Below are 24,307 nucleotides of genomic sequence, written 5' to 3'. Positions count from 1 at the left end.
CCTCAGTTTCTTATCAGTATATAGAGTTTATAATGATCTGGAATCCTACCTAACAGGGTTATTATGTATTTCAAATTAAATAAGAAAATGTGTATGACATCCTTCAATAATATGCAACAGTAATTATCTATCCTTCCTCACCTTCCAACATCATCCCAGTGTCATCTATATCATCCCTGAAACTCCCAGGCAGAAGGAGATGTAAAGTCCTCTGGATGGATATTGTAAATTTGTGTGCTCAGGCTACCATAACAAAGACCACAGACTGGATAGCTGAAACAACAGAAATGCATTTCCTCACAGTTTCACAGGCTAGAAGTTCAAGATCAAGGTGTCAGCAGGGTGGATTTCTTCTGAGGCCTCTCACCTAGGCTTACACAGATAGCTGTTTTCTCCCTCTCTTCACATGGTTTTTCCTTTGTGTGTATCTGTGTCCTAACTTCTTCTTATACTAGGACACAAGTCATAATGGATGAGGGCCCATCCATATGACCTCATTTTATCTTAATTACTACTTTAAAGGCCCTATCTCCAAATATAGTCACATTCCAAAATATTGGGGGTTAGGACTTCAACATACAAATTTTGAGGGGGAGGGGAACAAGAGACATAATTCAGCCCATAACAGATATATAGAAATCCTACCATGCTGCACCTACCACTGCTTTAGCACTTACTATACTGAAACATAATTATCATTTTTGTCTCCTCTAGTAGACTACAAATGCCTGCACAGCACCAAATATTTTAATTTTTTAAAAGATTTTGTTTATTTATTTATTTGAGGGGGGAGAAGCAGAGGGAGAGACAAGCAGACTTCCCTGTGAGTGCAGAGCCCAACACAGGGCTTGATTTCATGACCCTGAGATCATGACCTGAGCCAAAATCAAGAGTCAGATGCTCAACCAAATGAGCCACCCAGGTGCCCTTGAATATTTCTTATTAATCTCTCTTTCAAGTGTCTAACACGGAGTGCAGGTTCAACAGAATGCTCCAATAAACTGCTGATAGCTGAACCTATGACACTTTCTGTCAAGGCACAATTAGAACTAATCCATCCTATGAGAATTTTTTTTTTAATGGAGTTTGTAATATGCCAAGGATTTAAGAGAAAGGACAAATTTTTCACTTTTATCTTTCCAAAAGCAACTCTGTTCCCAAATTCTCATCCTTTCCATCTCAGGCTCTATTCTCGGATTATATATGTTGAGCTTTCCTTAAGCAATGAACCTGGAGACTTTACAAGACCACTGTGGAAGTCAGTGACCTCTCCTCCACTCCACTGAATTTCTGGAGTGTTTATAGAGTTACATATTAGAGTTAGTTATGTATGTGTCTTACCTTCCCCTCATAAACAGTGAGTTCCCTGAGAGAACAGACTATGCCTTAAATATCTGAGTGATCAACAACAATTATTTATCAAATAAACATAAATTTCTCTAAACCAGAATCACCCTTGAGGAAGAGAAATTTTCTTAAAGGAGGCGGGGCAAGAAAAGTGGCAAGGATGTTGTGCTCAGTTTGGGACATACTGACTTTGTTTTAAGAAATATCTCTTAAGGAATATCTTTTTATTAGGTCCATTTCAATTTCAGAAGGTTTTCACATAGTATATTGGGACCTGTAGTGATGGGACATATTGATTTTAAAGTAGGTATGATACCTAGCTACTTGTAAAGCTGACTATAGGTAGCTAAATATATAGTTCTAACACTCAGAAGAGATTATCTTGACTATAGACAGAAATCTGAGTCAGGAGCATATAGATGTTACTGTAAGCCAAGTGAGCAGATGAGATTGCTAAGGGCATGTACAGAGGGGGTTTAGGACCAAAGACAGGCAAGAGAAGGGAAGCTCTCATCCAAAAAACACTTGGGTTTAAGTGGCCAGGGAGGACCCAACACGTTGAAGTGCACCAAAGCCAAAGGAAAAAGAATGCTTTGAGGAAGAGGGAATTAATCATGGATCTGAAATGCTGCTGCAAAGGCCTGAAAATTGCCTCCCTCCCCCTGGCGTTACCAACAAGGAGAAGGCTGATGATCCTGATCAGAGCAGTTCAGAGACTACGATTGGGCAAGTTTCTAAAACTTTAAATCTCAGTTTTCTTTCTTTGCAAAATAAGGAGATTTATCTCCTCATGAGTGTTTTGAAGATTAAATAAAAAGCAGTAACAAAAGTAACATATATCAATGTAACATACACAGCATTGCTACAATGTGCTGGACACTGCCCAGAGCTCTTTCATACAGGTTCCCTTGCTTAAAAAAATCATATCCACACACAAAATCACAAAAAATCTTAAGGTACTATAGTACTTAATAGGTACTATTATCATTCTCATCTTCAGATAAGGAAACTGAAACTTATTAAGTGATGGAGACTAAAACAGAATGCAATGGAGAGGTAAGAATGAGAAAGTTTACATATTAAATGTATATAACTCAAGAAGTTTGAGTAAAGGGTAGGAGACTAGATGGTACCTGGAAGGAAACACGGACTTAAGATTTTATTTACAAGATTTACTTGAAGATAGGAGACTTCTAAGCAGATTTAAATTAAAAAAAAGAAAAGGAGTCGGAAGAGAGAAAGAGGTTGAAGGCAATGAAAAGATGGGGGTCAGAGATGTAGCCCTGGGAAAGAAGAAGAAACAAGAACATATAGGTATAGTTTTAAGAAACAGGTCTGACATAAGACCTCACAGAGACTAGGGCAAATAAATGACTTGGTATTGAAGGCCCAATGGCAGTAATCTGTATAAGTATGTGATTTTTCTCCAGCAGGGCTCAGAGCTACTACTGCCAAGAAGAAACAGGTTTGATTCAGCAAGGTTTGAGATTCTGCCCAGACAAGGACAGAAGAACAGTGGAACAAGGGGACAGAGGATTAATGGCAAGAGAGTGAATGAAATAAATTACTAAGGAAATTAAGCTGGATAGGGAAGGAAGTGAAGATAGGGGATCAATGAGATCAAACAACTGATGGAGATAGTCAAAGGTGAGGTAGAAGACATTCTGAACAATGCTGCATGTCCTCATTTATAATTTCAGAGGCGGGCCATCTCTGGGCGATAAGGCCCATGGTGTGACTCTGACGATCACTTGAGTTGAAGAAGCTATTTTGCTGGAGAAACAATCATCTGTGTGAATACTAAAGTGACTAAGGGTGAGGACAGAAACTGAAGTAGAAAGGAAGACTGCACATGCTAGGTCCTAAGTGATGGAGAAGATCTATATACAAGAAGACAAGAGTGGTATAGCCCCTGCACCACAGAACACAGCGATCTTAAGATGGACAAGTAATGGTATGGAAATCACGGTGCACAGAAAACTATGGTCATCCTCATCTCTCTCATTTGGCACAGAGTGTGGGAGAATGCGCTGCCCCCATTTAAAAGAACTACAGAGCAAGTAATAGTGTTCTCCATGACTCCTCAGGTGAGAGCCTGACTTCCATTTAAGGCCAGAACACACACACAAAATCTAGTAAGATGGTTATTAGGGTAGGAAATAGGGGTTTCAGAGAGCAAATGGAAAGGTATGAGAGGGAACAAACAAGCAGGGTTGGGAGAGAGGAGGAAGAAGCCAAATCAGCACGGGAAAAGCAGTATAGAAGACAGGTGAGTGGAGGAGATAGGACAAAGATAAAAAATGGTAAGACTTGATGGCTTTATATGGCGATAAGGTTATCAAAATAATTAGCTCTAGCAGTGCCCTGGTGGCTAGGGAGTTAGCACTCAGGCCTTGGCAATGGTTTGAGGGGAGGGGCAACATCTGAGTGCCTATTATGTAACTGACATTATGTAAATTGCTTTACACTTCCTATCTTAGTTAAACCTTACACCTAACAAAAATGAGGGAACTGAGGACCAGAGAGGCAAAGTGACTGGCCCAGGGTTGTACAATTAACAGTGACATTTAGTATAAAAAAGACAGATTTTGAAATCAAAGCATCTTTAATCACTTTCTACCAGTAAGATCTTACATGTTTCTTAAAACTCCACTAAGCCTACCTACCAAGCAAGGTTATCTCAGAGATTAAAGTACAACTATAAAACAAATCTTAACAGTTTTTTTTTTTTTTTTTTTTTAAGCTAAAACTGGCCTTGTTTTCAAAGGTGGAATTTCTTACTTGGTTTACTTCAAACAAAAATCCCAAGTTCTGAAACTATAAATTTTAGATAGGAAACTGAAGTAGGGAGAGAGGATATACAATCTATGGTTCCCTAGTCTATCTAGCATCAAGTCCAAACTACATAGTTCCAGGTCTTTAATACTATGGCCCCAGCCCATCTTTCTGGCCATATCGCTCACTGTTGACTTACACAATACTCAGACCCTTAGACCAATAGCAACCATCCATTTTTAACAAACATACCCTATACTTTTCTCCCTTTGTATTTCCACCTAAATTATTTAATGTACTGAAATCTGTTCTCCAATGCCCAAATGAAATTTATTTTGAGTGTGAAACCTAACCTTGCTTCCAAATATTGAGAAATGATGGCTCCCTCCTCTGAACTCTGCATTCCTTTGCTTTTCCTCTCTTTGAGTACTTATTGCCTTATAATTTAAGTAAGCATGAGAAAAGTTCAGCCAGCAGAGCTTACGTCCCTTAAAGGTAGCTGAAAGAGAACTAACATTTCCTTTGAATTGCTTTTCTAGTGATTTTATACACATAATTTCATGTAATCTTTGTGACACCCTATGAAACAGGAATTTATTTTTTACAGGTAAGGACACTGAAAGTCACACAGGTTAGACAATTTGCTTATAGTCCTAAGGTTAGTAGGTGACAGAGGCTAGATTTGAATCTTGCTCTTTCTAACTCAAAATGTAGGCTCTTCCCAGAAACCGTGAGTATAACCTCACTGCTTTATCTGATTGTTTCCTATCCACCTACCAATCATCAATGGGGAAACCTCCATTGACTTTTTTGTCATTAAGCATCAGCAGAAAGGAAGTGATATAGGGTACTCGCCCTCCTACTTCTCAAGACTAAGAACAGACTCTTCAGAGCCAAAAGTGATTAACAGGAGTCCTGAATAAAGAGGAAGAGATCAGAACCCTGCTCCCAAGAAGGAAAAGTAAAAAACCACTACTTTTCCATGCTTCCGTTTAAAAATTCCTCCTCCTTTGAAGTGTCCACCATCTGGCTGTATCACTCTCTACCCCTGCTCTTCATCTGTCATCTGCCACCCTCTCGATTAATCCCCTCCATTCACCGTACCTGGGTCACAATCACCCTCTCCCCACACCCTAGCATCCTAAATCACTTCCCTTTCCACACAGATGACTCATTCAGTGCAACAATCCCGAAGTTCCTGTCATACTCAGCTTCACAGACCTTCACCTCTGCTGTACCTCAGCTACCCACACACAGAGACCTAGCTGTCACCTAGAAGAGCTCCAGACCACACAAGTTAACTCCAATATTCCACTTTCTGACCATAACCTCCCTTTTTTCTAGCTTACTTCCACTACATTTGTTCATTGATTTAACTCAAGCTACTGAAAAATCTTCAAGTCTAAAACCGAATTTGTCATCCAGTGTTTCCTGTCTCAGTTAATGTCACCACCATCCCCCTAGTCACCCAAACCAAAACTCTGAGCATCATGCTGGACTCCTGGCCCTCCCATCTACACATCCAATCAATCATAAAGCCTCACAGATTCTCAAAACTTCATTCCCTTCTTCTCATCCCTATGACCACATTTTAAAAATGTATTCTACCCATGTCTCATAAAAACTTTTCAGTGATTAAAAAAATCACCCACTGAATAAATTTCAAAATACCTATGCATACAAGGACAAGGTCTACTATGGTATGGTCTCTGCCTATATTTGCAGCCTTACAGCTTATCATTTATGTCTTTTTTAAAAGAGATTTTATTTATTTATTTGACAGAGAGAGGGAGGGAGGGAGAACACAGAGGGAGAGTGAGAAGGAGAAGCAAACTCCCCACTGAGCAGAGAGCCCAATGTGGGACTTGATTCCAAGACCCTAGGATCATGACCTGAGCGGAAAGTAGATGCTTAACCGACTGAGCCACCCAGGCGCCCTATGTCTGTATTGTTATATTCTTAGCAGTTTCAAACCGCTTGTGGTTTTTTCTTTTCTTTTCTTTTAAAGACTTTATTTATTGTCAGGGAGAAAGAGAGAGAGCAGCAGGCAGAGGGAGAAGCAGGCTCCAGGCTAAGCAGGGAGCCCGATGTGGGACTCGATCCCAGGACCCTAGGATCATGACCTGAGCTGAAGGCAGACACTTAACCAACTGAGCCACCCAGGTGTCCCCCGCTTGTGGTTTTTTATGCAAGCCATTCCTTCTCTCACATTAATGCCTTTCCTTGAGCTGTTTTCTCTGTTGGAAGCACACTTTTTACTCTTCTCTGCATGACTGTCTTCTTACCATTTATTATTTGAGTCAGGTGTCACCTCTTCCCAAAGCCTTCCCTCAAGTCCCACGCTAGTCTAAACGCCCCGACCTTGGGGCAACCACAGCATCAAATGCATCCCTCTCACCTTTTATTCTGAGATGACCTATTTGGGCATTTAATTTACCAGCTCCACAAGAACTGTAAATGTATCTTATTCATCTTTGTATACCCAGCGAAACACAGGACATAAGCATAGTTCCTGACACAAAGTAAATGGATAGGCTTAAAGTTTAGGACATGTTGAGTTTAAATTTGTAGCGGTATATTCACACCAGTTCTTTCTCACAGAGTTTTCAGTATTTCCAACCATTAACTTCAAGTTCTTTGAAGGGAAGGAACCAGAGCCTTTCCTGAGCCTGTATAGTTCTGTACAGAATGGTTCTATACAATTTTTTACCCAACTTATGTAAAAGGGAAATAGCATTTGCACAAACCAAAAACCAAAACTTGATATGTGTGCTGCAAACTTCAAAACCACTGACCAATTTAAAAAATAAAGACACAAGAACAAAGATAAAGAACCAATTCTGACTGCTGGTATGTGCTTGCCTATGTTACAAAGACAGTGAAACTTTGCTTAGAATTTGAACAGGGTCCCAGATACAAGAGTTTGGCATTTTATCTACAAGGCCATCACATCTCTGCTGGGCTTAAAAACTACTAACCTGCAGGGTTGCTTAGGGTAGTTTAGGATGTTGGTAAAAGACACTTTTTAAAAACTTAACCCTCACATACCAAGGCTAAGTGATGAAAAAGCAAAACATAACGCTGGTAAGTGAGCAACAAAAACTGTTATTTTTCATAGTAATTTTGGGCCTTCTGCTGGCAGTTAGAAACAGAGCAAAGAGTTCAATAAGCTTGTCCCTCTCCAACTAAATACTAAATTGCAGTCTGGCCCCAAACTGCGTCTCAATCCTTTTTCAGAGTAAAAATAATAAGCTCTCCTATTCTCATGGTGCATTGCTATACTTTGATATACATCAGCTCATCTGATAAAGTGTTTATAGACATTTACTTAAAAACGAGGGGAAACCCAAACATCTTCACAAAACAGGATCTCTTTCAGTTCAACACAGTATTGGACTTTTTTTTTTTTTTAAGTTCAAAATACAGCACAGAAATGAGGAATACAGCACAGCTTTTTATTTAAGCAGGTCAATCTTTGGGACCAAGAAACTTCTTGGAGAAACTTAATAGGTTTTGTCTCCTCACACACATTAAGTAGCTCTCCTTTAAATAGGATATATGGTCAAGCTCATTCAGAGAAGGGATCAGAGAACCTCGGCATGTAAGAAACAACTGAAGGAACTGGAATTAGTGAAGAGAAGACAAGACTCTGGGGACATGATTACTATCTTCAGACATCTCAACAGCTGTCCACAAGGGAAAGGAACTAGAAAGAATGGGAGGCAGCGGTTTCTTTGAACCAAAAGTTATTTCTAAAAACCAAAGCCGTCAGGAACAGAACGGGTTTCCTTGGGGAGAAATGGGTTTCACATCACTGGAGGTGTTCAAACAGGTTAGTTCAAATGATTAGGGTGGATCTGGGGATTTTCAAAGAGACTTTGGTATGCGATGGGAGAAAGGAGCCCTAGATGACTTTAAATTCCCTTCCAGTGTGGAGATGTTCTGGGGTTCGCCCGTCTCCCGGAAACCCCTTTCATTCCTCTCCGGCTGGCACTCAGCTGTGCCACAAGTCCAGCCCGCCTGGCCGCTTGCCCTCCGCGGTGCCCCGCGGCCGCGCGGCTTGAAACCTGCTCTCTCCGCCCGTTTCCGGCGGCCCACGTGAGTGGTCCCGGCGCAGCTCTCGCCACCGGAGCCAGCCCGAGGACCGCGGCTGAAAGCTCCGGGCCCTCCGCACGCCCGCCGACCTCGGTCCGAGCCGCCCGGACCCCAGGCATCCCTCAGTTCTCGCGTCCGAGCGGAGCGACAGACCCGCCGCAGACTGATAGCCGCGCCGAATCCCGGCTCTCGGCGCCAAGCCCACCGTCCCGGCCGCCACCAGCCCTGACGTCCCGGACAGAGCGGCCGCCGCTCGGACCCGCCGCGACGCCGACCCTCCAAACGCGCCCCCGCCCTCGGGTTTGCGCCGCCGGGCCCCCAGGGCGCCCCTACCGCGTCAGGGCCGCGGGCGGGTCACTGGGCCCCGCCCGGCCGCGGAAGCACAGCAGGCCGCCGGGGCTGGGGGCCGGGCTGACACGGCCGCGAAGGGCCGCGGCCGCGCTCGGACAGCAGACAGGCCCCCAGCCCGACAGCCGGCAGACGGCCAGCCGGCGGGCCCGGAGGGGCGGGGGCGGCGACCGGGCAGGTCCCGCCGCCGCCTCCTCGCCCGGGGCGGTCCCGGCCGGCCCAAACCCCTCAGGGCGCGGGCTTGCCCGGCGAGCGGAGGCGGCGGCCGAGGCGCTTACCTGCTGGCGCAGCGGCGGCGCGGGGCGGCTCACTCCCTTTCCGCCGCCATGTTTCCGCTGCGCAGGGAGCCGGAGCGGACGCGCGAAGGGGGCGGGCGGGGGCGGCTCCGGAGGGCGGCGGGCGGGCTGGCGGGCTGGCGGCGGGGGGCTCGACCGCGGCGGCGGCGGCGGCGGCGGCGGCTCCGGCTCCCCGGCCCCGCCCCCCTTCTCCTCCCCCTCCCCCGCCCCCTTCTTCTCCCCCTCTCCCCTTCTTTTCCCCCTCTCCCTCCTTCTCCCTCCATCTCTCCCACCTCCCCCACCTCCCCCTCCCCCTCCCGCCGCGGGGTGGCGCGCGCCTCGGCCGTTGGGCCCGCGCGCGGGGGGCGGGGCGGGGCTGCGTGGGGAGGGCGCCACCGAGCGTCCCGGCCCCGTTAGCCCCGTCGCCTCCCACCGGAGTTCGGATCCGCGCCCGGCCCGGCTCTCCGCGCCGCGTCTCCTGGACGGGTAAACTGAGGCCTGGAGAGGGCTCGGGTTCGAGTCCCGCCGCCGGTCACCCACTCCGAGGCGGCGCGGGGCCTGTGGGCAAGACGGCGTAGCCAAGAGCGGTCAGGTCTCGGCCCCACAGCCGGGCTGACGCAGAGCGGGCGCGCTGGGGCTCGAGTCCCCGCCCCTCTGCTGACCAGCTGTGATGGATGACCTTGAGCAAGTGACCTCGCTCCTCTCCCTGAGGGCCCTCGTCTCTCACGTGATAGTACTTGATCCAAGGGGCTGCTGGTGAGGTTAAGTTAATGCTTGTAAAGCCCATGGGACCGTGCAGGGACCTGGCAAGTAAATGCACAGTTAAGTACAAGCTCCCGCGGTCCTTCATGGCTCTCCCAATTCATCAAGTACGCAGTGAGCCCTCTGTGCCAGGCACTGTACAAAAGGTCATTCTTTCAGTGCCCGCTAGCACTCCGTTAATCCAGACACTCCTCTGGATTAACCGCCACGTCCACCGCGGATAATCCCTAGCAGAGGGGTGAAACCACTTGTCCAAGGTCACCCAGCCAGGAAATGACTGAGTGGAGAAGATTGATGTCCAGCCTGTTTGACTTCAAAGCCTGTACTCTGCCTGCAGGGAGTGGTCAGCTCTGTTAGGGTGGGTCAAAGGAGGCACCCAAGAGTCCAGCACGTTCAAATTGGCTCTTGAAAGAACCTGCAAGGGGGAAGCTAATTTCAGGCAGAGGGAAGGATGGATGCAAAGGCGTAAAGACATGATACCGTATGGCTGGCTGGTGTGAGTGGTGTGGCGGGAGTATGGGAGACATATGGATATGGTGATGATGCAACTGAAGCTAGACAGGGAAAGGAAGCCAGAACCTGGGAGGAGGTATTATAGGGTCTAGAATGACATTGAATGTCCTTGTATGTCTGCCTTAGAATTCACCTTGTAGGCCAGTGGTTTTCATCAAGTGGTCCTGGGACCCGTGGATGTCCCTTGGATCCTTTCAGGGGTCAGTGAACTCTGAATTATTTTCAGAATAATGCTAAATGTGGTTTGCTTTTTCCACCCATTCTCTCATGAGTGTACAGTGACGTATTCCATAGAATATAGGACATATGATATTGCAACAGCTTAAATGCAGAAACAGATTTTAGGATCCAGCTGTCTTCTTTTAAGCCAGGCGTTAAAGAGATTTGCACAAATGTGAGACACTAGTCTTTAACATTTTGTTGTAGAAAATATATTTTTCATTGAAAATGTGTTTATGTTAACTGTAATGAGTTTATTATTGTAATTTTTAAATGAATAAAAATTTAGAACTTTCTCAATTTTAATTTCTAATATGGTAAATATTGACAGAAGGAACAAACTGCATATAAAAAAGCCCTTCAAGATCCTCAGTAATTTTTCAGAGTGGAAAGGGATCTTGAGACCAAAGCGTTTATGAATGCCCCTGCTTGGGCACTGAGAAGCTACTGAGTGTTAAATGGGGGAGTAACTTAATCAGATTTGTGTTTCAGAAAGAGCTCTCAAGACCCAAGCCAGGACTTGAGGGCTATGTTCACGAGGCACCGGCATTCCAGGCAGAGGGATAGAAACAGGAAAGTGCAGGGCAGGTAAGCAACAGAGCTAGGACACAGATGTTGGTCTTTTTATATCTAATTTGGTATGGCCTCACCACCCTGGTCAGCACCAGGGCAAGCGTTTTATTCCTTTATTTCCACTGGGCCCTGTGTACCTAGGATTGTGCTCATGTTTGCTGTGGATGCTATTTCTCCTGACCCCAGCACACTGTTACCTCTTATTGCCTGTTTTCTAAGAAGCAAGTCAGGGAGGCAGATGAGAGGAAGGGAAGAAGTTACCAATGACAGCCTGTGTAGGCCTGGGAATCTTGGCAGAGGGTCCCCTAAAGCTACACAGCCCAGGCTATCCTCCACATACCTCTAGGGCTCTTTAGGCAGTGAGGGGGAAACAACTGAATCAAAATCTCTGCTATCTGGAAAGCTGCTTTTGAAGAGAAGTTCCCCCAGAGTGCTGAGAATCTGTTCCTGTAACATTAAAATAAGAAATTATCCATACCAGGTGAAAATCTTTTAAAGATGTATTAGCGGGACACCTGGGTGGCTCAGTCGGTTAAGCGGCTGCCTTTGGCCCAGGTCACGATCCCGGGGTCCTAGGATTGAGTCCCACATCGGGCTCCTTGCTCAGCAGGGAGCCTGCTTCACCCTCTCTCTCCCTCTGCTTGTGCTCTCTCTGTCAAATAAATAAAATCTTTAAAAAAAAAAAGATGTATTAGGAACTTCCTAGCTATCTGGAACTTCCAGAAATAGATTATTTTCTTGATTCATTATGAATACGAACTGGTAGCAATATCGGGCTTTATTATGAAGACATCCTCTTGGGTTGTTGAAGAGTGAAGGACTATAGTCCATCTTAACAAATGTCCCCAGAATGCTATGATTTGGGGTTCTCATGATGGTTTCTTCAAGTTCCTGGTTGTTAGCTGCCACTTACCTTGCTGTCATTATGCCCACCCCCTTCACACCTGCTTCTAACTTGCTAAAGCCAAGAAGGTAAATAGTCCAAGCTCCCCAGAGCATCAAATAGTCTGAGCAAGGGTCTGAGGGACTGTCCTAGGGTGAAGCCCTGAGAAAGCCAGGTGCAGTGACAGTAGAGTGGGGTGGTTGATTATGAGCTGTGGGGTTAGCCTTAACTTCTCTGGTTTCAGTTTCTTCCTTTCTAGAATAGAGGGAGGATAATCACATATCTATCTCATCAAGTTGTTGGAAGGATTAACTCGAAGCATGTAGTCTAGGTCACCAGCCTGCTCCCAACCCTTTTTGTTCCTAGCTCCAGTTCCATTAGACAATTCCATACAGAGTCCTTAAACTTCATGGCTTACAAACCAAAATCATGACTCTCCATCCTAAACCTTCTCTTTCTAGCTGTGTTCCTCATTTCAGACAATGGCACTGCCATTCTCCCAGTCACCCAGTCTTAAAGCCATCGTGGTGCTTTTTAAAATGCCTCCCTGTCCTCCACATCCAGTCCATTTCCAAAGCACCCTGCCTTTTCCCCAGTGAAAGCCCCATTCCCTAGACTGTTGGAGTTGTAACCTAATTCTGACTCTTCTCTCAAACTTGCCTCCCACAGCTGCCAAGAGCTGGAAGCATCATGTCAAACCCCAGTTCCTAAACCTTAAGAAGTCCTCAGTACCTACAGGACAAAATCCAGTGTCTTAGCCGTGAACTCAAGGCTCTCCATGGTCGGGCCATAACTTTCCTTTCTAGATTCACTTCTCTCTATTCTCCTTTACTTGGTTCACTTGTACTTTTCTACATTTGTCCTTTGCCACTCTGGGCTTTTCCAGGTACTGCTCTGTCTTCTAGAATGCCTTCCTCTCCATTTCTATATGTCCTAATCCTTCCCCTCTTTTAAAAACTCTGATTTCATACTGCCTCCACAAAACCTTCCGTGATCTTCCAGCTTGAATAATAAAAGCCAACGTTTATGTAATGCTTACTTTGAACCAGCACTTTCTACATGCTTTGCATGTACTAAATTAATTCTTGTGACAATTTCTTTTTCATAACAAACCTATGCAGTAAGCATGACTATGATTTGCATTTTACAGATGAGGAAACCAAGACACAAGAAGATAAAGTAATTTGTCCGAGGTCACACAGTCAGTAAATGGTGGAGTCAGAATAGGAACCTGGGCATCCTGGCTCTATAGCCCATTTTCTCAAACACTGGGCCAAAATGAAATGAGCTCTCCTGCTCCACTCCTGTTAGCTCTCATGGCAGGCCATTCAAACGTCTGTTAGGGTCTTTATCACTTTCTACCTTATTATTGGTTAACATGTATCTTGCCTACTTACACAGTAAATTTCTTAAGAGCAGGACCAGTGTCTGATCTAAAACAGTGCCTACTAAATTTCTTGAGCCTGTAAATATTTAGGAATGTTTTTAAAGGATGTAAAATGAACAGAATATTCTATAGCAATAAGAATGAATGATCTAAAGCAAGATTGACAAATCCTGGGTCCTTGGGCCAAATCTAGCCTGACTCCTGTTTGTGTATAGCTCAGAAGCTAAGAATGGCTTTTACATTTTAAATGGCTGAAAAAAATCTAAAGAAGAATATTTCATGACCGATGAAACATATGAAAATAAAGGTCTTTTGGAACCCAGTCAGGTTATCTATGGCTGCTTTTGTGTTACAATGGGCCTTATGACCTACAGAGCCAAAGTATTGACTATCTGGCCATTTATAGAAAGACTTGCCAAACCCTGATCTAGAGCCACATGTAATAACATGAAAATATCTTAGAAGTAGCGCTGAACCAAAAAGGATAAGCAGCATGTTGCCACTTATGTAAAGTTTAAGAATAAGCAAAGGATTATCAGCTTTGTTCAGGGACACATATACACATGTAGGAAAACATAAAGACCAACATGGAAACAATAAGTTCATGGGAGTGGTTATCTCTAGGGGCGGGGGGTGAGAATGCCATCAGGGAGACACACAGGGAATTTTAACTATTTGCAAGCAAGGTAGAGGGTACACAAGTGTTCATTGTGTTTTTTTTTATTTCATATTAAAAACAATGTTTCACAAGAAATGAATAGCTGAGAATCAAGGACTTGTTTACTTTTACTTTGGCTGGTTGAAAATATATTCAGCTTTCACCTATAGCTAAGATCTTTCGTGAACTATAAATCCCAAGAGCCCTACTGAGATGGGTATGGGTATTATTTAGAACATGGTAACTCTCAGGTCACACAGGGACCCTTGATTAATGATACTTCTGTGAACAGTGTTCCTTGAAAGCTAGTCCACCTAAGCCAAGTTTGGGGCTGTAGCTAGGACAGCTAAGGCCGGGCAACTTGCTTTGTCTGTGGAATATATTGGCCTTGGAGCGCTGGACTGAAAGGGGACCTCCTCCTCTCGTCTGAGCACTGGGCTCCACATCAGTCTCCCTGCCTCTGGGAGGAGGGAATGGGCAGAGTGTATTCAGATCTTGATTTGCATCCAGGTCCTCATCTGCATCCCTGAGTCTCCTTTAAACATTCATTTGATGGAATTTTAGGGAGTACCTGTCTTATGAGTAGCCTAAGGTTACGAGGATAATTAGATACGGCCTGAATCCAAGGAGTACACAGTTGGGGAAATTGGTATGTAAACAGCCAGCAAGAGGACAGTGTTGTACGCACTTATTGCTTTGCAACAAATTACCACAAATTACTACAAATTTAGCACCACCATTGATTAGTTCTGTGGGTCTGAAGTCTGGCGAGGCATGGCTGGGTTCTCCACTCGAGGTATCATATGGCTGAAGTCAAAGTGTTGGCCAGCTACCTTCTTATCTGGAGCCTTGATGAGGAAAATGTCTGCTCCCAGCTCCTTCAGCTTCTTGACAGAATTCATTTCTCTATGGTTCTAGGACTGAGATCCCCATTGCCTTACTGGCTGTCAATTGGGGGCGACTTTTAGGTCCTTGCCTCATGGCCGCCCTTCCATCTCATCGACAGAGAATCTCTCACATCAAATCCTCCTCAGTCTTTGAATCTCGCTGATTTCTCCTTCTTCAACTGTCAGAGAAAACCCTGAGCTTTTACAAAACTTGTAATTAGGTTAGGTCAAGGCAGGTAACCTCCCTACTCTTGGGCAACTGTGCCACGTTACATAAACCTAATCTCGAGAGTAAGATTCATCATATACACTCAGGGATTATGCAGGATGCATAGACCAGGGGCCAGGAATCTTGGGGACCTTCTTAGAATTCTGCCTACTACACCCAGGGAGAAGTCTCTATGAACTCCCCTGCTGGTTTGTTCTGTAACTCTATGGCTCGATATGTGTTGTCTTGCCATTATTAGGGTACATTTTTAAACAACTTTTCTAGGCTGAAAGTTTCTTGGGATCAGGAACCTTGTTCACACCTGTAGCTCCACAGTCTCAGACAAGGCTTCTTTTGAAGGAGCTATTCCTCCAGGTTTGCTAAGAAAATAGACAAGGGTATATATTGTCTTTTGGATTCCTGCTTCTCTTTTCTCCCCAGGTCAAAACGTCTCTGACACTTCTCAGGAAGAATTCCTTGCTACCTCCTCTGTGCTGTCACTTGGTAAATATCTCTGTATGACGTATATCACACTGTAGCATCTTAGCTTAGTCTGTCTCTTCTTTGAGGGGAGCACTTCCCGGTTATTCCACTTAGTATCCCTGGGCACAGTGTGTCATAGATGTCATTGCTTAATGTTCGAATTTCTAAAAAGGAGACATAAGGAGTTTTAAAAACCAAGAAGTGGATGGAGCGTGGATTCGGGCTGTGAGCAGATCGTTGGAAAGGATTGCAGAGGGGTGGAAGCCCAGAAATGCAGAGGCAACAGAGAGGGAAGAAAATAGAAAAAAAAAAAAAGTTTAAGAAGGAATGCTAGCAAACCCCAGGCCTGCTGTTTTATATAATACATTAAGGAATAAACCTGGCAGAGCCCTCCATAAGGGACAGCAAGAAAGAATGATTATTTCGGGACTGACCATCAAGGAAACAGTAGTTTACTTTTATAGTCCAACATTTCATTTTCACTTTTGGGTGGACAGGGACCCCAAGGGAGAATTGGTGAAGGAAAAGGAAAAGTTGGTTTATGGAGCTTACAACAAGTGGGGGTGGTGTGGGGTTGGTGGCCCTGAAACCTATCATATGCTTCACCTCCATCCTGATATGGATGTTTGCCCTTTCCCACCTTCTTCTGGTTGTTGGCCTTTTGTGACTCATTTTTCTGCTTCAAGGCTGCTGAAGATCATTAAATGGGCACTTTAAACAGATTTCATCTGTATACTAAGTTTGTCATCAGAAGAACAGTTGGAAATTTTCTGATTGGATTCACCAGGAGCCCTGAACCTCCTAGAAGCAATTATGAGGATGGGATAACAGAGTGCGCTGCAGGAGCTAGAGGTGAGCTCCATACCTCCCTTGAGGTTAGGGCAATGATGCTGGCTAGCCCATGATGACAGAACTCCTCTTCTCCTTCCATGACAGTCAAAGGGCAGATTTGTTTACCCTCTCCCTCTGACCACTTTGCTTATGGCCCCGTGTGTTTACTGGGGAGCTGACCACCTGCTCTGTTACTGAGTGCCCCTGTGCGAAACCCGTGGGAGAGATACCCATATAGCATGGCATTCTGGTCATGGAGTTACAGTCTCATGAGGAAAAGTATTCCTATGCAAGGCAGGAAGTACCAAGTGCCAGGAGGGAAATGCAGTCAGAATGTTGCCATGTTTGGAAGAGAGTCAGGGAGGGTTTTATAGAGAAGGTGGTATTTTAGGTGGACCTTGAATGATGGGTAGGAAAGTTGGTGGGGGGAGAGGGAGTATTAGGGGAAGGGGGCATTGTCTGGAGAAGACAGAGTGAGATAGGAACAGAAAACTGAGGGAGCATTTAAGAAACGGCGAATAGCTTAGTGTCCTGGAGCAGAGGGTCCACATAGGAGCAGCATGGGTCAGTGAGCTGGACAGAGAGAACAAGGCTTAGTTCTGGAGAGTCTCAACTGTCAGCTAAGAATCCTGAGAGTGGGCAGGGTGGGGTGAGCAGAGGATGTGCCGGGGGAAGTGGGGCTGCAGGTGGGGGGAGCAGAAGTACAGTTTTTGATTGGTTTGCCAGGCTCTTGCTGCTTCCTTTGCCCGTAATGCCTCTGCTCAGCCTCTTCCTTGACATTCTGTGCACCATGTGCCCATCACAAACGCCTTCTCCTCCAGGAATCCTTCCTCTAGCCTTCCAAGCTGGCTCGGATCTCTCCCAACCCTGAACTCCCCACAGCTCACCATCTGACCCTTGCCGATGGCATTTATGATCGGCCGCCCTGCTACATAACAATTTTAATCTGTTGTCTTTTCTGAATCCTGCACACAGTAGATGCTTGGTAAACATTTTCAAGTCTAACAGAATGCGCTTCCTCTTGAATACTCTGCCTATGAGCCTCTGCTCATACCTGAAATTTCTTCTTTTTGGGGAAACTTGGGGAAACAGGGCCACGATGCTCCATCATTCTGACTAGCATTTCTGTAAACATGGTAGACAGACCATAGATGAGCATGCCTTCCCCTTGGTTATGCCAGAGTTGAGATTAGATGGGGCCTTGGAATTCATCTCGTCCTCATTTTACTCATGAGGCCCAGAGAAGTGCAGTCCCTCACTCAAGGTCACACAGTGAGTTGATGATCTGAAATAAAGTGTTTTGTATGTGAGTGTTTTATCACAGTGCCTAACACACAACACACACTTGATAATCCTGTCTACCTCCCCAGCCTCTTGAAGTGTAATTAAGCATAAAACTGCCTGTAATTTTTTCTACACTCTTTGGGAACTTTATGCCTTTGAGCGTCTGCTCATACCTGGAATTTCTTCTTTTTTCTGTCTCTTCCTCCTACCCTCACCAGGTTAACTCCCGCTCAACCGTGAAGCTGAAGTTTCCCCTGATCCCTTGTCTTCACCCTTGCCCAGGACAGGTTAAATATCCTTTCTCTTGCTCCCTTAGTAGCCTGGGCACATCCTTTCATCATTACACTTCCTAGGTCATGTGCGTATCATTTGCTTCTGCACCTGTCTTCTAGCTGATGATATGCTCCAGAAGGTTGGAACTGACTCCAGAATCTTCTTTATGTGCTCAGCACCTCACACCATACATGAAACCCAGTGATGCTCGGTAGATATTTATGGAATGATGTGTGCAGTGGGGTCCTCGCAGGCCCAGGCCATAGACCAGAGCTGCAGCCTCCTCCTTGCCTACTCTGTAACTCAGAGGGCCCCGCCTGAACTGGCTGCTCAAATTCTGATGGTCTGAGGGCTTTGCAGACAAGTGCTGAACCCAAATCTCACTGATTAAGATACTTCTGCTCTTTTTCCTTCTGTAAAATACCAAATAAAAATAATTCTAGGAAGCGATGTGGCTGAGAAATTCCAGACTCTGTCTGAGGTCCTAGATAAATGCCGTTATCATTAGGAAGTTGGTCATTAACCCAACCTGCCTTTTCTCTGAGCTGTGGCTCCACACCCTTCTAAAGGCACGGATTCTTTTTGTCCTCAGTTACTCTTAAGCCTGTTACTAGCTGGTAACAGGAAAAAAAAAAAACAAAACTTGACAGCAGTTGACGTCAAAATGAGCTCAAGGTATCAGTTGGCTGCAACTTGCTTTGTGCTCTGGGTGTGTGACTTTAAGTTAACTTGCTCTCAAGCTACCTTACCAGATGGCTACTATCCTCATCTGTCAGGCAGGAAAAATAGTTCCTACCTTGCCGGATTATTGCAGGAGTGAAAGAAGATGAAGTAGGCAGAAATGCATGGCACACAGACATGGTTAAAGAAATGTTATCTCTGAATCAGATGGTGGAATCCTCTTAACCTGTTCTGGTGTAGTCAGACTTCATCCGATCTCCTAAGTTTCGTCCTAGGCATCATATTTTAAAAGAGGGATACTGACAAATTGTCACCCAGAAGCGAATGACAAAGATGATAAAAATCTGGAAATCAGACTTTTTTAAAAAAGATTTTATTTATGTGAAAGAGAGAGAGAGTGAGCAGGAGCAGGGATGGGAGGGGCAGAGTGAGAGGAGAAGCAGACTCTCCCTGCTGACTCCCTGGGCTCAACCCAGGATCATGACCTGAGCTGAAGGCAGATGCTTAACCAACCGAGCCACCCTGGTGCCCCCAGGAATCTGGAAATCGGACTTTACAAGAAACAGCTGGAGGAGCTGGGACTCTGGTCTAGAGAAGAAATAACTAAGAAAGAATGGCATAGGCAGGCCTCAGAGAGGTCTTCAAGTAATGGAAGGATTCACATCCAGAAAAGAATTAAGCCTCCATCCTATTCCATAAATATTTATAGCATTTACTATTATGTGTCAAGAACTGAGAATGCAAAGCAAAGTAAAATACAATCCCGGCCCTGGAGGGTCTGAGACTACGCAGGACCGGAACAGTGCAAAAGGGGGTGTGTACGATGTGCTGGAGGAGGGCAGAGAAGAAGGAATTCTGCAGAGAGCCTGGAAGGCCCCATCAAGGAGGTGACATCCGTGCAGAGCTTTAGGCAGAGAAGGGAAGGGTGTTCAGGCAGCAAGTGCAGACAGAAAGGCATCCTCCTGGAAAACCTCAGATGTGCTGGCAGAGTTGAGGGGAGAGAGCCTGCAAAGTCCGGTGGGAGCCAGATTGTCGAGGACCTTGGATATAAGGTAAAGAGCTCAGACTATTTACCTCGAGTGGGTATTGAAGAGCCATCAAAGGCATTTAAGCGGGGGATTTTTTATTTTGAAAGGACGCTGTAGTGCGGCATGTCAAAAGGCTTTATGGAAGAGAGACAGAAGGCAGGGGAGGCAGGACATTCCAAAGAGTTACACATGGGCTTGAATCTTCCACTTACTGTGGATGAACTTGAGCACATTATTGAAACTCTCTGAGTCTTTTTTTTTCCGGTCATATATTGGAATGATCACATCTACTTTAGAGAGAGATTTTAAGAACCAAATGAGGTGATATACCCAAGCCCCTCACGTGTGCCTGGAACCCAAATGGTGCTCAATAAGTAAGCATCCTTTCCCTTCTTCCTTTTCTCTTAATGGACAGCGTAGACAGAGAAACAGAGTTCTGCTTGCTGAAACGTGGAGTCCTGGCCACACAGTGGGCTGAATACCCTTGGGAGAAATGAATGCATTACTGAATATGCTCAAGAAGGCTCTTTCTCTGCCGGAAGGGGAGTTGAACAAGCTAGATCTCCAAAATCCCTTTCTGCCTTAAGGTTCTATCACCTTCAGGGCCTAAATACTAAGGGCATGGTCAAGAGCCTGAGGTTTGATAAAACCTATTAGTATTGACCTTGTTAAAAATGGCCAATTGGGGGTGCCTGTGTGGCTCAGTCATTTAAGTGTCTGCCTTTGGCTCAGATCTTGATCCTAGGGTCCTGGGATCAAGCCCAGCATTAGGCTCCCTGCTCAGTGGGGAGTCTGCTTCTCTCTCTCCCACTCCCCCTGCCTGTGTTCCCTCTCTCACTGTCTCTGACAAATAAATAAATAAAATCTTTAAAAAAAAAACAAAAACCATGGCCGATTGGTTGCAAAGGAAATGAATCCTTTTCAAAATGTATCAAAGTATACAATTTGAGAAGACCCACCCTAAACTTTTAACAGTCCCTCGGGAGTAGGTAACTGTCATACAGCAGAAAGAGCCCTGGGCTTGATGTTGACAGGCCTACATCCCAGGGTCAGAAATTATGGTCTTAGGCAGTTCATTCCCCACATCTTGGCCTCAGTTTCTCCATCAGGAAGATGCAGAGGTTGAACTTCTGCGGGGTCCTCCATAGCTAACATTCTAGGATTTGGGGGGTTGAAGATATTTAGATCATGCAATCATGGATGTAAAATCTTAGAAGGTTCAAAGAGCTCCCGCAGGAACTGTATCACCCACAGGTCATAATATGTCTCAATTTGATAGCCTCACACTCCGTAAAACATATTTTAAAATGCATCACATGTACTGGGAATGAGACTCATTTGACATTCTTCTTAGAATCAGAACTTTAGAATCCAGTGCATTTCAATTCTCAGCATTAACTTAGCTGCAAATTGGATTATTTCGTATTTCTGGTTGAGAGAGAAGGCGCTTTCTCTGGTATGGCAAAGAAATAAAAATGTCAGTCATCTGTCACAGAAGGAAGATGCTGTCTTATCTCTCTGTTAACTTCAGGGCCTAGATGCCGCTTAAGCTGGAAGCAGACGAAATGAAGACAAGGTGTGAGGACAGCCTGCTTTTGTGCTTTCTGGTCCCTCTGCCTGGAATGTCCTCCCGGCCATTCCTGCTCATCCTGTTTGAAGCCTTTCCCTTCCTCCTTTTCTGTACCATATAATGAGTCTCTCCATTCAACCGGGACTTCCTGTCCATGACAGCATCTGTCACAGAGGACGAGAAGTATTGCCGCATTACTCATGATTCTCTGTGGATGGGTCAAGGGCACAGCATCTGCCCTGGGCCAGGCACATATATCCTCTCGTGTAATGCACACAGCAGCACTTAGGAAGCAGACATCGTTATCCCCTATTTAGCTGAGGAATCTGAGGTCAGAGAAGTTAAGTGACTTGTTTAAGGTCATAGAACTGATAAGTCGTTGGGTCTGGCTTTGAATCAAACTTTTTTGGTTCTAAAGCCCACATGCTTTAGATTTTTCATGCCCTTAAGTCTTATGTGTCTCTGTAACCTGAACTGTTAGAATAGGCCTGGCCTTTGGTAGACATTAATTATGGTTGTTGAATGACAGTCCAATTCTGTTCAATCAATCAGTAGAAATTTACTGATCAGAGCAAAGGGCTAAGGGAACTGTCGAGGAGAATGTAATTGGGTAGGGATCTAACTAGCCTTTCCTCAACTTGCAGTGAGCTTCTGGAGACATCTACTTTGAAATAAATACTCTCTTAACCTTGGTGGTGTTTCAGCTCAGCAGGAGAGGCTGTGGGGGTCTCTTGACAAAGCCAGCAGACAGGATGGACAGGTTTAAACCAAATTAGTTTCACATCTTTCTAATAACCCCGCTCTAAGTCTGAGTTTCATAGGAGAAGCGGAACTCAAAAACAACTATCATACATATGAAAAGGGGTATACAGGAGACTGAACGAAATCCTAAGAGACTGATTGGAGGGAGTGATTAGTTCTGTCTACAAGAATTAAGGAGGCTTTCACAGAGATGGTAGCATCTGAACTGGGACTCAAAAGATAGGTAGGTTTATTTATTTGTGGATTTGTTTTGTTTCTTTATTTTCTAGGCATAGAAAGAGAAAGGCATTCCTGGTGGAAAAGCTGCACATAGTTCTCTGTGAAGGAACATACCAGGGGGAGATGGTAAAAGTTGAGACAAGAAAGCTTGGTTTGGCCAGGTAGTCAAAGGGCCCTGCATGTCATATACGAAGAATCAGGATTTATTCTGTAGCTATTCCAAGACATTCCAATGTCCACTGAGTTACGTCTTCAAAGTGTCACCTAAATTTTTGTCTATTGGCCCCAAAGTCCTGACAAAAAGCAGGGAGAGAAGCAATAGAGTAGAATGGAAATTGGAAGGCAGGGGGTCTAGATTCCAGTCTGATTCTGCTGTATACTGATTGGTGACTCCATCTCTCTGGGCTTCTGTTTTCTCCTGTGGAGAGTGAAATGGTTAGAAGGTCTCTCAGGCTTTTACCATGCCCCAAATCTGTCTGCCAGCTTTGCAAGGAAGATCCTTCATGAGGTTCATCTGAGTTCCTGTGGTGGAGAGACCGTAAGTCCTTCCACGAGAGTGTGGGCAGGGTCTGGGACTTGCTGCTAACATAGAATAGAACAAAGGTGATGGAATGGATGGGGTATACATTATTACATAAGTGGTTACATGGTTACATGACTTAAAGTTGCAGGACCCATCTTGCTGGTGTCTCTAAGTCCCTGGTTGGCCCTGAAGAAGCAGGCTGCCATCTTATGGGATGCCTATGTTGGGAGGCGCACGTGGCAAGGAACTACAGGCCACTCTAGTTGCTGAGGGCAGCCTCTGACCGACAGCTGACAGGAAAGTGAGGGTCTCAGTCATACAGCTGCAAGGAACTGAATTCTGTTAATGACCTGAGTGAGGAGACAGACCCTTCCCTAGTTGGGCCTTTGATGACACTGCAGGCCTGGCTGACTCCTTGGCTGCAGATCTGTGAGACGCTAGGTGGATGGCTCAACTAAGCTACACTGGATTCCCGCTCCACAGAATCTGTGAGCTCATCAAGACGTGTTGTTTTAAGTCTCTACGTTGGTGACAATTTATTGTGGTGGATACAGTTTCCCACCCTAATACTTAAAACTCCTGACCCCAAGCCCTGTGCTCTATTTACAATTCCATGTCACCTCTCTGTGAATAATCCCATACCAGTATCTATGTGCGTCTATGTGTGGGTGGCTTTTTCTGTCTATATTTACATGTAGGTCATACATTCATATTTAAACCAGACCTTTAAGAAATACTTATGTGCAGGACACCCACAGATGGGTAAGCTCAGGTCCCTCTCTGAGGTGCTCACAGCCTGGTGAGGGAGACAGTCCCATGGTGCTAGAGCTAAGGAGGGCCCACCTGCAAAGGTGAGGGAGCTAAGGAGATAATGTGTGCCTAGCCCTGTATAAGTGAGTCTGCCTTCCCAGTGTTATTTCGTTTGAGTCTTATAAACTCTAGGGAAGATGCTAGTTTTACAGAGGAGGCAGTTGAACCTCAAAGAGGTTAAGGGACTTGCCTTAGATCCCACACCTCGTGGAGACCATACCCGGGACTCTAACCCAATTCTTCTGCTTCAAATTGTTTGGATAATTGAAACTTAGCTATACATTTTCTAGATTCTACTGGAACTTCCCAGCGGGCAAACTTATGTGAAACTTTCTGGGAGGTGACATGAGTGGAATTCTGCCTGATTCCGGTGAGCTCTCTACATCACCTCAGAGACAGGGGAAAGAAGCCGGAAGCAGACCCAGGCCTGTCTTCATCCACCCTCAGCTAGCACATGGCGAGCATTCAAGAATGGAGGCTGGGGCGACTGGGTGGCTCAGTTGGTTAAGCATGTGCCTTCGGCTCAGGTCATGATCTCAGGGTCCTGTGATGAGTCCCGCATTGGGCTCCTTGCTCAGTGGGGAGCTTGCTTCTCCCTCTCCCTCTGCCCCTGCTTGTGCTCTCTCTCCAACAAATAAATAATAGTAATAATGAAAAGAATGGAGGCTGAATTGCATATTTTTGTGGGCCTAAACTCTGCCGTCTGTGTCTGAGGCATCATGTGGTAAGGCAGTGAGGATGTAGGGCCGTGATACTCAAACTCTGGAGCCAAAAAAGTCACCTGAGGAAACCTATTAAAATGCAGATTCCAGAGCCCTACCTCCGGAGGATGTGATTCAGACATTTTCATCAAGACCCTCAGGTTATTCTGACACAAATAAATCACAAAGCATATGGATATGAGTGATAAAAT

At 45.2% G+C, this 24,307-nt stretch overlaps 2 long non-coding RNA genes across 9 annotated transcripts in view; one reads left to right on the top strand and one right to left on the bottom strand.

Moving 5' to 3' along the window:
* LOC112812008 (uncharacterized) overlaps positions 1 to 9,122 on the bottom strand; it is a 54,466-nt gene extending 45,344 nt beyond the window's left edge. The window contains exon 1 of one of the 7 annotated variants that reach the window (XR_012381269.1): positions 8,844 to 9,122. This is a non-coding gene — a long non-coding RNA (uncharacterized lncRNA). The remainder of the gene's footprint in view (positions 1 to 8,843) is intronic. The other 6 variants (XR_012381268.1, XR_012381265.1, XR_012381266.1 and 3 more) reach the window with 6 other exon arrangements.
* A 19-nt stretch (positions 9,123 to 9,141) lies between these two features.
* LOC141374410 (uncharacterized) lies at positions 9,142 to 24,054 on the top strand. Of its 2 annotated transcripts, none has more exons than XR_012381263.1 (3): positions 9,142 to 9,646; positions 10,827 to 10,922; positions 23,685 to 24,054. It is a non-coding gene; the product is annotated as an uncharacterized lncRNA (long non-coding RNA). The 2 variants fall into 2 exon arrangements; XR_012381264.1 differs by having other exon boundaries at positions 10,814 to 10,922.
* The last annotated feature ends 253 nt before the right edge of the window (positions 24,055 to 24,307 follow it).

This window comes from Callorhinus ursinus, unplaced genomic scaffold, assembly GCF_003265705.2.
Source record: "Callorhinus ursinus isolate GAN/ISIS: 27379988/994484 unplaced genomic scaffold, GSC_fseal_2.0 scaffold18, whole genome shotgun sequence".
NCBI classification, from domain to species: Eukaryota; Metazoa; Chordata; class Mammalia; order Carnivora; family Otariidae; genus Callorhinus; species Callorhinus ursinus.
This window is presented reverse-complemented; position numbering and strand designations above follow the sequence as displayed.